Source organism: Eriocheir sinensis, chromosome 7 (assembly GCF_024679095.1).
Source record: "Eriocheir sinensis breed Jianghai 21 chromosome 7, ASM2467909v1, whole genome shotgun sequence".
Classification (NCBI taxonomy): Eukaryota; Metazoa; Arthropoda; class Malacostraca; order Decapoda; family Varunidae; genus Eriocheir; species Eriocheir sinensis.
The window spans coordinates 273,860-286,883 of NC_066515.1; the positions used below are offsets into that span (position 1 = coordinate 273,860).

A 13,024-nucleotide genomic window follows, 5' to 3' on the forward strand; every position below is an offset into this window, starting at 1 on the left:
ATAATTTGTTTGTCTATACATATACACATACATGCATTCTCTCTCTCTCTCTCTCTCTCTCTCTCTCTCTCTCTCTCTCTCTCTCTCTCTCTTTCTCTTTCTCTTCTCTTCTCTTCTCTTCTCTTCTCTTCTCTTGTCTTGTCTTGTCGATCTTCTCTTCTCTTCTCTTCCCTTCCCTTCCCTTCCCTTCCCTTCCCTTCTCTTCCCTTCCCTTCTCTTCTCTTCCCTTCCCTTCCCTTCCCTTCTCTCATAGCCTGTCAATCACACACACACACACACACACACACACACACAGAATTGATATTACGTAATCCTCATCTAACTTAACACACACACACACACACTCACCACCTTCATAGGAGGGCCTCAACAGACGACTCTTGGCCCGGAATGACTTGCCGAAGGACGGGAAATTGAGGTTATTGCACCATCCTGTCGCCGTACGGAGTCGTGATGTATGGTCGCAAGGCAGGTCTGGTCGTCACACTCAAACACACTAGGGATTTCCATGATGTCGCTCACGTCAATGTTTGGCAACACTTCCATCAGGTCGAGGACGTTGCTTGGTGACCCGGATTCAGTGTCCTTCAGCTGGCGGTCGGCTGCGCGTGTTTTTCGTGCCCTTGTGCTGCCTGACCTGTGGGATGGAGGGGGAAAGACGGGTCGGTTAGTTGTCAAGTCGTGAGAAATGACCTACGTAATGACCTGACCTGACCTGAAGAATGTTAATAGGAATGAAAAAGAAGACAGGGATATAAGGAAAATAAGAAAAGAAAATGAAAGAAAACAATAATAATAATAATAATAATAATATGAAGAATTAAGGAAGAAGAAACAGAAGAGGAAGAATACCAATAAAAAGAACAATACAAAGAATAAGAGGAGAGATGAGAAGAGAAAAGAAGAGCCAGAAGTGGTTTGAGGTCATGTTTGAGGTTTGGTAAATACCCGACTCATTGCTAAGGGTCTGGTAAAGTTGGGAAGGACTATATGGCAGGTCAGGTTAGGTTAAGTAAGGTTAGGTAAGGTTAGGTAAGGTTAGGGAAGGCTAGGTTAGGTAAGGTTAGGATAGGATAGGATAGGTTAAGATAGGATAGGCTAGGCTAGGTTAGGTAAGGTTAGGATAGGATAGGCTTGGTTAGGTTAGGTTAGGTAAGGTTAGGATAGGATAGGATAGGTTAAGATGATTCAGGGGTTGAGACAGATGATTCAGGGGTTGAGAAACTTGCCATACGAGGAAAGACTCGAACAGTTAAACTTGCATTCTCTAGAAAGGCGAAGGGTGCGTGGAGACATGATCGAGGTTTATAAATGGATGAAGGGCTTTAATAAGGGAGACATTCATAAGGTATTGTTGGTAAGAGAACCGGGTAGGACACGAAGTAACGGGTTTAAACTGGATAAATTCAGATTCAACAGGGACATAGGCAAAAATTGGTTTACTAACAGGGTGGTGGATGAGTGGAATAGGCTTAGCAGTCATGTGGTGAGTGCCAATACAATTGTCACATTCAAAAATAGACTAGATAAATTCATGGACAGCGATATTAGGTGGGGTTAGATACACGGGAGCTTAGGGTCAAAGGAGCTGCCTCGTACAGGCCTACCGGCCTCTTGCAGACTCCTGCGTTCTTATGTTCTTATGTTCTTAAGATAGGATAGGGTAGGCTAGGTTAGGTTAGGTAAGGTTAGGATAGGATAGGCTAGGTTAGGTTAGGTAAGGTAAGGTTAGGATAGGTTAGATTAGGATAGGTTAGGTTAGAATAGGTAAGGTTAGGATGGGATAGACTAGGTTAGGTAAGGGAAGGTTAGGATAGAATAGGTTAGGTAAGGTTAGGATAGGTTAGGGAAAGTTAGGATAGAATAGGTTTGGTAAGGTTAGGATAGGTTAGGGAAGGTTAGGATAGGCTAGCCTAGGTTAGGTTAAGTAAGGTTAGGATAGGATAGGATAGGTTAGATTAGGTAAGGTAAGGTTAGGATAGGTTAGATTTGGATAGGTTAGGTTAGAATAAGTAAGGTTAGGTTAGGATAGACTAGGTTAGGTTAGGGAAGGTTAGGATAGAATAGGTTAGGTAAGGTTAGGATAGGATAGGATAGATGAGGATAGGATAGGATAGGTTAGGTTAGGTAAGGTTAGGATAGGATAGGATAAGTTAGGATAGGATAGGTTAGGTTGGGTAAGGTTAGGATAGGATAGGATAGGTTAGGTTAGGTAAGATAAGGTTAGGATAGGTTAGGATAGGATAGGTTAGGTTAGGTTAGGATAGGATAGGATAGGTTAGGATAGGCAGGGTTAGGGTAGGTAAGGTTAGGATAGGATAGGATAGGTAAGGTTAGGTAAGGTTAAGATAGGATAGGATAGGTAAGGTTAGGTAAGGTTAAGATAGGATAGGATAGGATAGGTTAGGTAAGGTTAGGTTAGGATAGGTTAGGTTAGGTAAGGTAAGGTAAGGTTAGGATAGGATAGGATAGGATAGGATAGGTTAGGTTAGGTTAGGATAGGACAGGTTAGGTAAGGTAAGGTTAGGATAGGTTAGATTAGGATAGGTTAGGTTAGAATAGGTAAGGTTAGGATAGGATAGGCTAGGTTAGGTTAGGGAAGGTTAGGATAGAATAGGTTAGGTAAGGTTAGGATAGGTTAGGTAAGGTTAGGTAAGGTTAGGATAGGATAGGATAGGATAGGTAAGGTAAGGTTCGGTTAGCTTGACTCACCCAGCGAAATAGTTGTTTACAAATCGCGCTGAAGCAAACTGCAGGATGAACGAGGAGTTTGAGATCTTGACGGATTGCGCCTTGGGCTTGCTGAAGGCGTAGGCTGACCCCAGAGGTCCTTTGGGGTCGGCAGTCAGCTCTGAGGGGGAGGGGGGAGGGAAGGGGGGGAGGAGCATTAGATATATATACACACACACACACACACACATTTCTCTCTCTCTCTCTCTCTCTCTCACACACACACACACACACACACAATTTTTTTTTTTCTCTCTCTCTCTCTCTCTCTCTCTCTCTCTCTCTCTCTCTCTCTCTCTCTCTCTCTCTCTCTCTCTCTCTCTCTCTCACACACACACATTTCTCTCTCTCTCTCTCTCTCTCTCTCTCTCTCTCTCTCTCTCTCTCTCTCTCTCTCTCTCTCTCTCTCTCTCTCTCTCTCTCTCTCTCTCACACACACACACACACACACACACACACACACACACACACACATGCATGTATATATATGAAAATGACAGCTACACTATCACATGCTTTGCTATAATATAATGACAATGACAATGATGATAATGATAATGATGATGATAGTGACCTCTAGACCCTTCACCATCAACACACACACACACACACACACACACTGGGACTATAACCTTTGCCAGTGACTGAAATGAAGTCTTGGGTGAGTGAGTGAGTGAGTGAGTGAGTGAGTGAGTGAGGAAGAGGAGGAGGAGGAGGAGGAGGAAAGAAAAATATGGAAAAGAAAAAAAAGTTTGAAGGAGAAAAAGAAGGAGGAGGAGGAGGAAGAAAGAAAAATATGGAAAAGAAAAAAAAGTTTGAAGGAGAAAAAGAAGGAGGAGGAGGAGGAGGAAAGAAAAATATGGAAAAGAAAAAAAAGTTTGAAGGAGAAAAAGGAGGAGGAGGAGGAGGAGGAGGAGGAAGAAAGAAAAATATGGAAAAGAAAAAAAAGTTTGAATGAGAAAAAGGAGAAGGAGGAGGAAGAGGAGGAGGAAAGAAAAATATGGAGAAGAAAAAAAAGTTTGAATGAGAAAAAGGAGGAGGAGGAGGAGGAGGAGGAAATAAGGAAGAAAAGGAGGAAGGAGGAGAAGGAGGCTTGTGAGTGCGTGAGTGCGTGCGTGCGGGTGAAAGTCATATTCCGAACCTAACATGAAAAATGAGTGCGTAGGATCACCACAACCTCTTCTAACCCCCACCCCACACACAAAAAATGAGTACATTCGTGAGTGAGTGTGTGTGTTCGTGAGTGAGTGCGTGTGTAAGTGCGTGTGGGTCAAGTTACTCACGTTTCTGCCACAGCTGCCGTTCGTGTTGCCTCATAAACCCCCAAGCCTTGACACCCGCGCTAAAGCAATCCGTCAGAAGCTCCTCGGCCTCCCGCATAACCCTCGGACTCAACTTCAAGTCCTCACTCCCCTACACTTCCGACCCCCTGCCCACCAGCACTTGCATGAGGTCAGGGGTCACGCGTTGGCCCCCCCAGGTCGGGCGTTGCGTCCTGGGGTGTCCGCTTGGGGTCAGTCTGGGTCGGGAGTTAGTCTGTCGCTTCGTTCTGGGTCTTGGGTCAGTTGGTGTGTGTGCTAGAAGGTGTTAGTGGCAGTCAGTCAGAGAGAGAGAGGGGAACATGTGTTAAGGGAATTGTGTGTATTTACCTAGTTGTATTTACCTAGTTGTAGCTGTAGTTGTAGGCCTGGGCTTTACACTCGTGTGGTTCCGTCTCCGTATCTATGGAGTGGGTGTGTGTATGTGTGTGTGTGACCTACCATGTAAAGGGTAGAGTGTTCGGTGTTTGCGTTAGGGTGTGCCGGCAAGCTAGTCTTCACGGCATCTGTTAATTACACCTCGGACTTCGCTGAACACGCTATACTGTGATTTATACCTGATTTTTAAGTGTTATATTTGTGTTTATTATGGGATTATTATGTTCCAGTGTGTGTCATTGTTAAGTTGGGCTCCAGGGCTACACACACACACACACACACACACACACACACACACACACACGATCACTAGTCATGTCAGTATAGTTCTGTAGATTTCGATAGGCCTTTTCCATAAGTAAACACACACACACACACACACACACACACACACACACACACACACACACACACACGATCACTAGTCATGTCAGTATAGTTCTGTAGATTTTGATAGGCCTTTTCCATAAGTAAACACACACACACACACACACACACACACACACACACACACACACACACACACACACACACACACACACACACCAATCACTAGTCATGTCAGTATAGGCCTCCCCATAGGCTCACAAGATGGTCAGAGAAAAAAAAAAATAATAATAATAATGTCATAGTCAAAGTAGGTCATTGTGTGTATTTGGGGTCATCCTAGGTCACTCTCCCCTCCCCTCCATCCTTCCCCACCCTGTACTGACCTCACTATCATCATCATCATCATCATTATCATTATATTACATACGTACATATAGATAAGTAGATCTCTCTCTCTCTCTCTCTCTCTCTCTCTCTCTCTCTCTCTCTCTCACACACACACACACACACAGAAATATACACTTAGAAATATTAACCGATGAAATAAAAAGAAAACACACACACACACACACACACACACACACACACACACACACACACACACACACACACACACACACACACACACACACACACACACACACACACACACACACACACACACACACACACACACACACACACACACACACACACACACACACATAGAAATATACACTTAGAAATATTAACCGTTGAAATTAAAAGAAAAAAGAAAACACACACACACACACACACACACACACACACACACACACACACACACACACACACACACACAGAAATATACACTTAGAAATATTAACCGTTGAAATCAAAAGAAAAAAGAACACACACACACACACACACACACACACACACACACAGAAATATACACTTAGAAATATTAACCGTTGAAATTAAAAGAAAAAAGAAAACACACACACACACACACACACAGAAATATACACTTAGAAATATTAACCGTTGAAATTAAAAGAAAAAAGAAAACACACACACACACACACACACACACACACACACACACACACACACACACACACACACACGCCAACACTCACGTGCTTCCCAGAGGTTCCACTCGGAGTCCCTCATGTTGGTGATGTCGCGCCTGGCCCTCTCAATGCTCTCCTGAAGCATCTTGTCGGGAATGATGAAGTTGGGGCTGGCGGTCTTCCACTTCTTCAGGTCCACACCCTTGATATTCTTCCCCTGACAGGCCATTGGGACGTTCCTGGGGGTGGAGAACTTGGTTAATTATTGCCTGGTCCTCTGTCTGTCTGCCTAACTACCCGTCCCTTCCTTAACCAAAGACATTCCTTCGTAGTGACAATATAAGAACTTGAGAACGTAAGGAGTCTGCAAGAGGCCATTGGGGCGTTCCTGTGCGTGGAGAGCTTGGTTAACTATCGCCTGGTTCTCTGTCTGTCTGCCTAGCTACCCGCCTTTCCTAACCAAAGCCATCCCCTCGAAGTGACAATATAAAAACTTGTGAACGTAAGGAGTCTGCAAAAGCCCATTGGTGCGTTGATTAGGGTGGAGAACTTGGTTAACTATCACCTGGTCCTCTGTCTGTCTGTCTAACTACCCGTCCCTTCCATAACCAAAGACTTTCCCTCGCAGTTACAATATAAGAACTTGAGAATGTAAGGATTCTGCAAGAGGCCATTGGTGCACTGCTGTGGGTGGAGAACTTGGTTAACTATCACCTGGTCCTCTGTCTGTCTGTCCAGCTATCCGTCCCTTCCTTAACCCAAAACATTCCCTCATAATGGCAACACATGCGTAGACGTAACACATAGCTCATCACATAAACACACATACACGCATCAATCCAGTATTCACGTTCTATCTATCTATGTAACCATTTTCAAACTGGCGATCTGGCGCTCTGAGATGCTTAAGAATACAAGCTTAAAACTATCGTAAACACACTCATTAAAACAGCACATACTAACTCATACAGAACCTCATAGTTTGACCGTCATTCTCATACTTACAGGAAGGAATCAGCCTCCAGCATGACCTTGGGCTGGACATGCTGGAGCTTGTCGCTGTTGTTGCAGATCACACGTCCCAGGCTGGTCTTGCGGAGCTCGTAAAGTTGTTCTGAAAGTGTTTATTGAACGTACGTGAGCCAAAAATTGACTTGGTATATCTTTAAACACTATCTAGATATATGTTATTGGTGATGCAGGAAAATATTTAGGTTGGTAATCTTAACCAGGTAGCAGCGACGGGGTATATTTGTGTCTTTACTGTGTAGCAGCGACGGGCCAAATTTGTGGCTTTACCATGTAGCAGCGACAGGCCAAATTTGTGGCTTTACCGTGTGGCAGCGACGGGCCAAATTTGTGTCTTTACCGTGTAGCAGCGACAGGACAAATTTGTGCCATGATATAACACCCCCCCAAAAGATGATACATAAACTGATCACAAATGCTTTGATATATATTATGAAATGGTTTGTATGGAAGATGATTTTCCTCATTTTTCTTGCTTAGAAGGACCATTAAGAAACATGATACCCGCTGTTACCGGGTTAAACACTTCTCTAAACACACACACACACACACACACACACACACAGACCGATGCTTAATTTACGATGTTTTTGTTTGTATATATGTATATGAAGTTTTGATAGCAATAAATATATACTTACTAACTTACACACACAAACACACACACACACGCGTACCCTTAGTGAATGAGGAGGGCGGGATGTCATTCTCATACCAGTAACGATCGCCTCGCCTCAGGTAGTGGAACTGGCAACCAATCAAACAGCCAAACGTGGGCCCGACCAGCGCTCCACGGTTTGGCTTTTCCGCGAGTCCACCGGTGAAGAGATCCACATCATCCACATGCCTGGGAGATGGATGAGAGTTACCACATTGTTAGTAGAGGTTGTAGTAGTATTTGCAAGGCATTGTTAGTCTAGTGCAGGATAACAAAGGCCTTTCCCAATGTTCTCTAACTTAAAAGGGAAAGATTTCTTGTATGCCTATGAAGGGGAGAGAGAATTATTGCATTATTAGTAGAGGTAGTAGTAGTAGTAGTAGTTTTAAGGCATTGTTAGTCTAGTGCAGGATAACAAAGGCCTTTCCCAATGTCTCCATCTTGAAGGGAAAGGCATCTTGTATTCTCAGGGCTAAAAAATATATAAGAAATTGTGTTAACAGAGAAATGTATGGAGGTTAAGATCACAGACTTAAGGCTTTGATACAAGGCTTCCTTACTTATAAATCCCTTGTAGTTTCTTGGTGTTTTCCGGGGCAACGACATCACTGAGGTCTTGGAAGGAGGCAGCTAACATTAACCTAGGACAGACCTGACCTAACCCACTACCTCCTTGCTATCATATTAAATCCATAAGAACTTAAGACTTTACATAACGGTCTGACAGCTAACATTAACCTAGGACAGACCTGACCTAACCCACTACCTCCTTGCTATCATATTAAATCCATAAGAACTTAAGACTTTACATAACGGTCTGACAGCTAACATTAACCTAGGACAGACCTGACCTAACCCACTACCTCCTTGCTATCATATTAAATCCATAAGAACTTAAGACTTTACATAACGGTCTGACAGCTAACATTAACCTAGGACAGACCTGACCTAACCCACTACCTCCTTGCTATCATATTAAATCCATAAGAACTTAAGACTTTACATAACAGTCTGATAGCTCATGCTAACCTAGGACAGACCTGACCTAACCCACTACCTCCTTGCTATCATATTAAATCCATAAGAGCTTAAGACTTAACATAACGGTCTGACAGTTAACGTTAACCTAGGACAGACCTGACCTAACCCACTGCCTCCTTGCTATCATATTAAATCCATAAGAACTTAAGACTTTACATAACGGTCTGACAGCTAATGTTAACCTAGGACAGACACAGACTAGCCGGAACACACTATAAACACTGCTTTCGGCTTCAGGGACATTCTCTAGCGCAGAACAACATAGGCATTTCCCAACAAGCAAACTGAAGCTACCAATACAAGGCTTCCTTACTTATAAATCCCTTGTAGTTTCTTGATGTTTTCCGGGGCAACGACGTCACTCAGGTCTTGGAAGGAGGCAGCTTTCGGGAGGCCGCAGAGGTGCCTCCCGTGGTTGTATCCAGCGATGCCGTGGTCACGCCCCTGGTGCAGGATCTGTGCCGCCAGGTCCAGGCCAACACCTGATAGATAGATAGATAGATAGATAGATATTGAAAGATAGAGAGATATATGACCAGAAATAGGTAATACACACACACACACACACACACACACACACACACACACACACACACACACATACAGAGGAGGAGACAAGGAAGAAGAAGAGGAGGAGGAAGAGGAGAGGAGGAGGAGGAGGAGGAAAGCAAAGAGGAAGAAGAAGATGCAGAAGATAAAGCAAAAGAGGAGGAGGAGGAGGAGGAAGAGGAGGAAGAGAAAGAAGAAGAACAAGAACAAGAAGAAAAAGAGGAGGAGGAAGAACAAGAAGAAGATGATGCAGAAAAGGAAGAAGAGGAGGAGGAGGAGGAGGAGGAGGAGGAGGAAGAGGAGGAGGATAAGGAAGAGAAAGAAGAAGAATAAGAACAAGAAGAAAAAGAGGAGAAGGAAGAACAAGAAGAACAAGATGATGCAGAAAAGGAAGAAGAGGAGGAGGAGGAGGAGGAGGAGGAAGAGGATGAGGATAAGGAAGAGAAAGAAGAAGAACAAGAAGAAAAAGAGGAGAAGGAAGAACAAGAAGAAGATGATGCAGAAAAGGAAGAAGAGGAAGAAGAGGAGGAGGAGGAGGAGGAGGAGAAAGAAGAACAGACACACGTACACACCACACTAAATATACACACACAAAAAAAAAAAAAAATTAAAATAAAATGAGGATAAAACAAATAAAAAAATCCCCTATATACCCACCCCCACCATACCCCCATACCCACCAGTCTTAGCGTCCTCGAACATCTTGCTGGTCATGGCTTCGGAAATGGCCATGTCCTTGTTCTGGGCGTGGGAGCTGACCATCCCCTCAAGGACCTCGTCGAACTTGCCTCGCTCGTAAAGGTCGAAGGGTGCGTAGAAGGTGCTGGCAATGGGGCGTTCCTTGACCTTCTGACCCTGTGGCGGGGGAGGAAGAGGAGGAGGAGGAGGAGGAGGAGGAGGAGGAGGAGGAGGAGGCGGAAGAGGAGGAGGAGGATCGTTGGTCAGCATGAGTGAATTTGAGAAGAAGGAAGAGGAATAAGAGAAGGAGGGGGTGGAGAGGAGGAAGAGGAAGAGGAGGAGGAGGAGGAGGAGGAGGAAGAGGAGGAGGAGGAGGATTGTTGGTTAGCATGAGTGAATTTGAGAAGAAGGAAGAGGAATAAGAGGAGGAGGAGGTGAAGAGGAGGAGGAGGAGGAGGAGGAGGAGGAGGAGGAGGAGGAGGAGGAGGAGGAGGAGGATTGTTGGTTAGCATGAGTGAATTTGAGAAGAAGGAAGAGGAATAAGAGAAGGAGGGGGTGGAGAGGAGGAAGAGGAAGAGGAGGAGGAGGAGGAGGAGGAGGAGGAGGAGGAGGAGGAGGAGGAGGAGGATTGTTGGTTAGCATGAGTGAATTTGAGAAGAAGGAAGAGGAATAAGAGGAGGAGGAGGAAGAGGAGGAGGAGGAGGAGGAGGAGGAGGAGGAGGAGGAGGAGGAGGAGGAGGAGGAGGATGGTTGGTTAGCATGAGTGAATTTGAGAAGGAAGAGGAATAAGAGAAGGAGGGGGTGGAGAGGAGGAGGAGGAAGAGGAAGAGGAGGAGGAGGAGGAGGAGAAGGAGAAGGAGGAGGAGGAGGAGGAGGAGGAGGGTTGGTTAGCATGAGTGAATTTGAGAAGAAGGAAGAGGAATAAGAGGAGGAGGGGGTGAGGAGGAGAAGGAGGAGGAGGAGGAGGAGGTGGAGGTGGAGGAGGAGGAGGAGGAGGAGGAGGAGAAGGATGGTTGGTTAGCATGAGTATTTGTCTCTACCTGCCCTAGTAAACACAACACCAGCCCCCCCCCTAGACAACACATGCAACACTAGAATCACTTACTGTCTCTCTATCATATCCTGTCCCAATATAAACAGCACACAGTTTGTCTCTAACTGTCCTAGTAAACACAACCCCCCTCCACACACACACACACACACACACACACACACACACACATGCAACACTAGAATCACTTACTGATGTGCCGTGTATTTCGTCGCCTCCTCGGAAATGAGTGCAATTCTGGATATGTTCTTTGCGACAACCTTGGTCTTGTGCGAGGCAGCCATGAACCAGGCGGTTGTACCAGGGACCTGCCGCGCCCCTGTGTCAGAATAATAATAATAATAATAGTGATAGTAGTATTAGTCATAGTAGTCAGTGGCGTACCGAGGGGGGGGGCCATGGGGCCATGGCCCTCCCCTTTAGCAAAGAAAAAATAATAATGAATAAATAAATATTACAGGAAAATAATAGGAATATGTATATTGGTATTATGATTACGAATGTGTGTGTGTGTGTGTGTGTGTGTGTGTGTGTGTGTGTGTGTGTGTGTGTGTGTGTGTGTGTGTGTGGAGTTGAGAGCTCAGTGACACCGACTGACCGAGTTATTTCCCCTTTGGTTTTGTTTTGAGTTAATGGTAGGATATAAGGTGTGCTCTGAGTGATAAAAAAGTAAGGTGTTAAATGATGGGTTCATAAAATTGTGTGTAGAGTGCTGCGATGTCAAGCTGTCAACTGTAAGCGGCGGAAGGATGTTTGTAGCGGGAGCGGGGAGACAGGAAGAGGAACACGAGATTGGGACGGCTCTGGCAGAGAGAGAGAGCACGAAAGTCGTAAGTGTGCCTTCTCTCCTTCTTGCCTCTCAGATTTACTTGATTTTAGGTGTAAGGTGCTGTCAAAGTGATTGGAGGATTATATAATTATTATTATTATTATTATTATTATTATTATTATCATTGATTCTGTATTATGACGGGGAGAGTGGCAGGCGACGCTACACGTGTATGGGACCTGTGACGTCGACCTTTGCTGCTATATTACCACCTTTAAGACCGTTTTGTGCTTGACAGTGGACAGTGTAGAGTGGCTGAGTAACTATTGTATGTTCAGCACTTGAACAATGGAGCTGCTGAGTTGATTAGGAGCAGGTGATCTATTTTGAGAGAACAATGGAGCTGCTGAGTTGATTAGGAGCAGGTGATCTATTTTGAGAGAACAATGGAGCTGCTGAGTTGATTAGGAGCAGGTGATCTATTTTGAGAGAACAATGGAGCTGCTGAGTTGATTAGGAGCAGGTGATCTCTTTTGAGAAACATTCATTGACGATGTAGGCTCACATGCCCGTAGCCTATTCATGTTATCCGTATAATATTTTCTGACCAAAAATTCCAAATTTCTGAAAATTATGATTGATAGACTTCACTTTCTTTTTATGTAGTACTTTTTTTCTATAGCGTGTGTCATTTCTTGAAATCACGCAGGCTTGGGATTTGTGCCTTTCCATTCTTTACATATTTCCTCCTTGGTCACAAAACGCCAGAAAACGCTTCTCGTACGTACTCCGTCTGGTGTAAGAAAGTCACCACTGACTCAGCTGATGCCCCGGATAATTCAGTTAATCAAGTAGGTAAATAATGAAATAATGATTAAGAATAATTACTGCAAAACACGTTAGGTGAAGAATCAGCAGCCAAGCCTAATCTAAAGCAATAAGTGACCCAGGTTTTCTCATGAGTTTGGAAGTGCTCACCTCAGTTCTAAGCGTCAATAAATCCTTGCCAGAAAAGCTGCAGGGGTCACAACAAGAACTGATGGGTGCTCTTGGAAGCGTAGCTACACAGAGCTGCATAGATGCATTTCAGTCCTATCGTGATGGAAATAAGTTCAACCAACTTTTTGCCCAAGCTGAGGAAAGGTACGGAGATATCATCCAGAAGCCTTGAACAATCAGTGGTCATCAGAAACATAATTAAGGCTAACCCTCCAACAGCAACTCCATAGAAGTACTATCGAAGAGCTATTTTTCTCCCATTTTCGGACACTGCTATAGCACAACTCAGGGAAAGGTTTGCATCTGAACACATTAGGAGTTTTTTGTTGGGAAATCTTGTTCCCTCTCTTTCAGTTGATACTTATTTTAGTGAACTGAAGGAGGCAGTTGAATTTTATGGAAAATTTCTTGATGGAGATGCAGATCTCATGGAAGATGAATATCTACGGGGGCAGAGTT

The 13,024-nt window shown here is 44.4% G+C and overlaps 1 pseudogene; it reads right to left on the reverse strand.

The window, feature by feature from the left end:
* Positions 1-13,024, reverse strand: part of LOC126995266 (peroxidasin homolog pxn-1-like) — a 65,311-nt pseudogene that overhangs the window by 29,406 nt on the left and 22,881 nt on the right.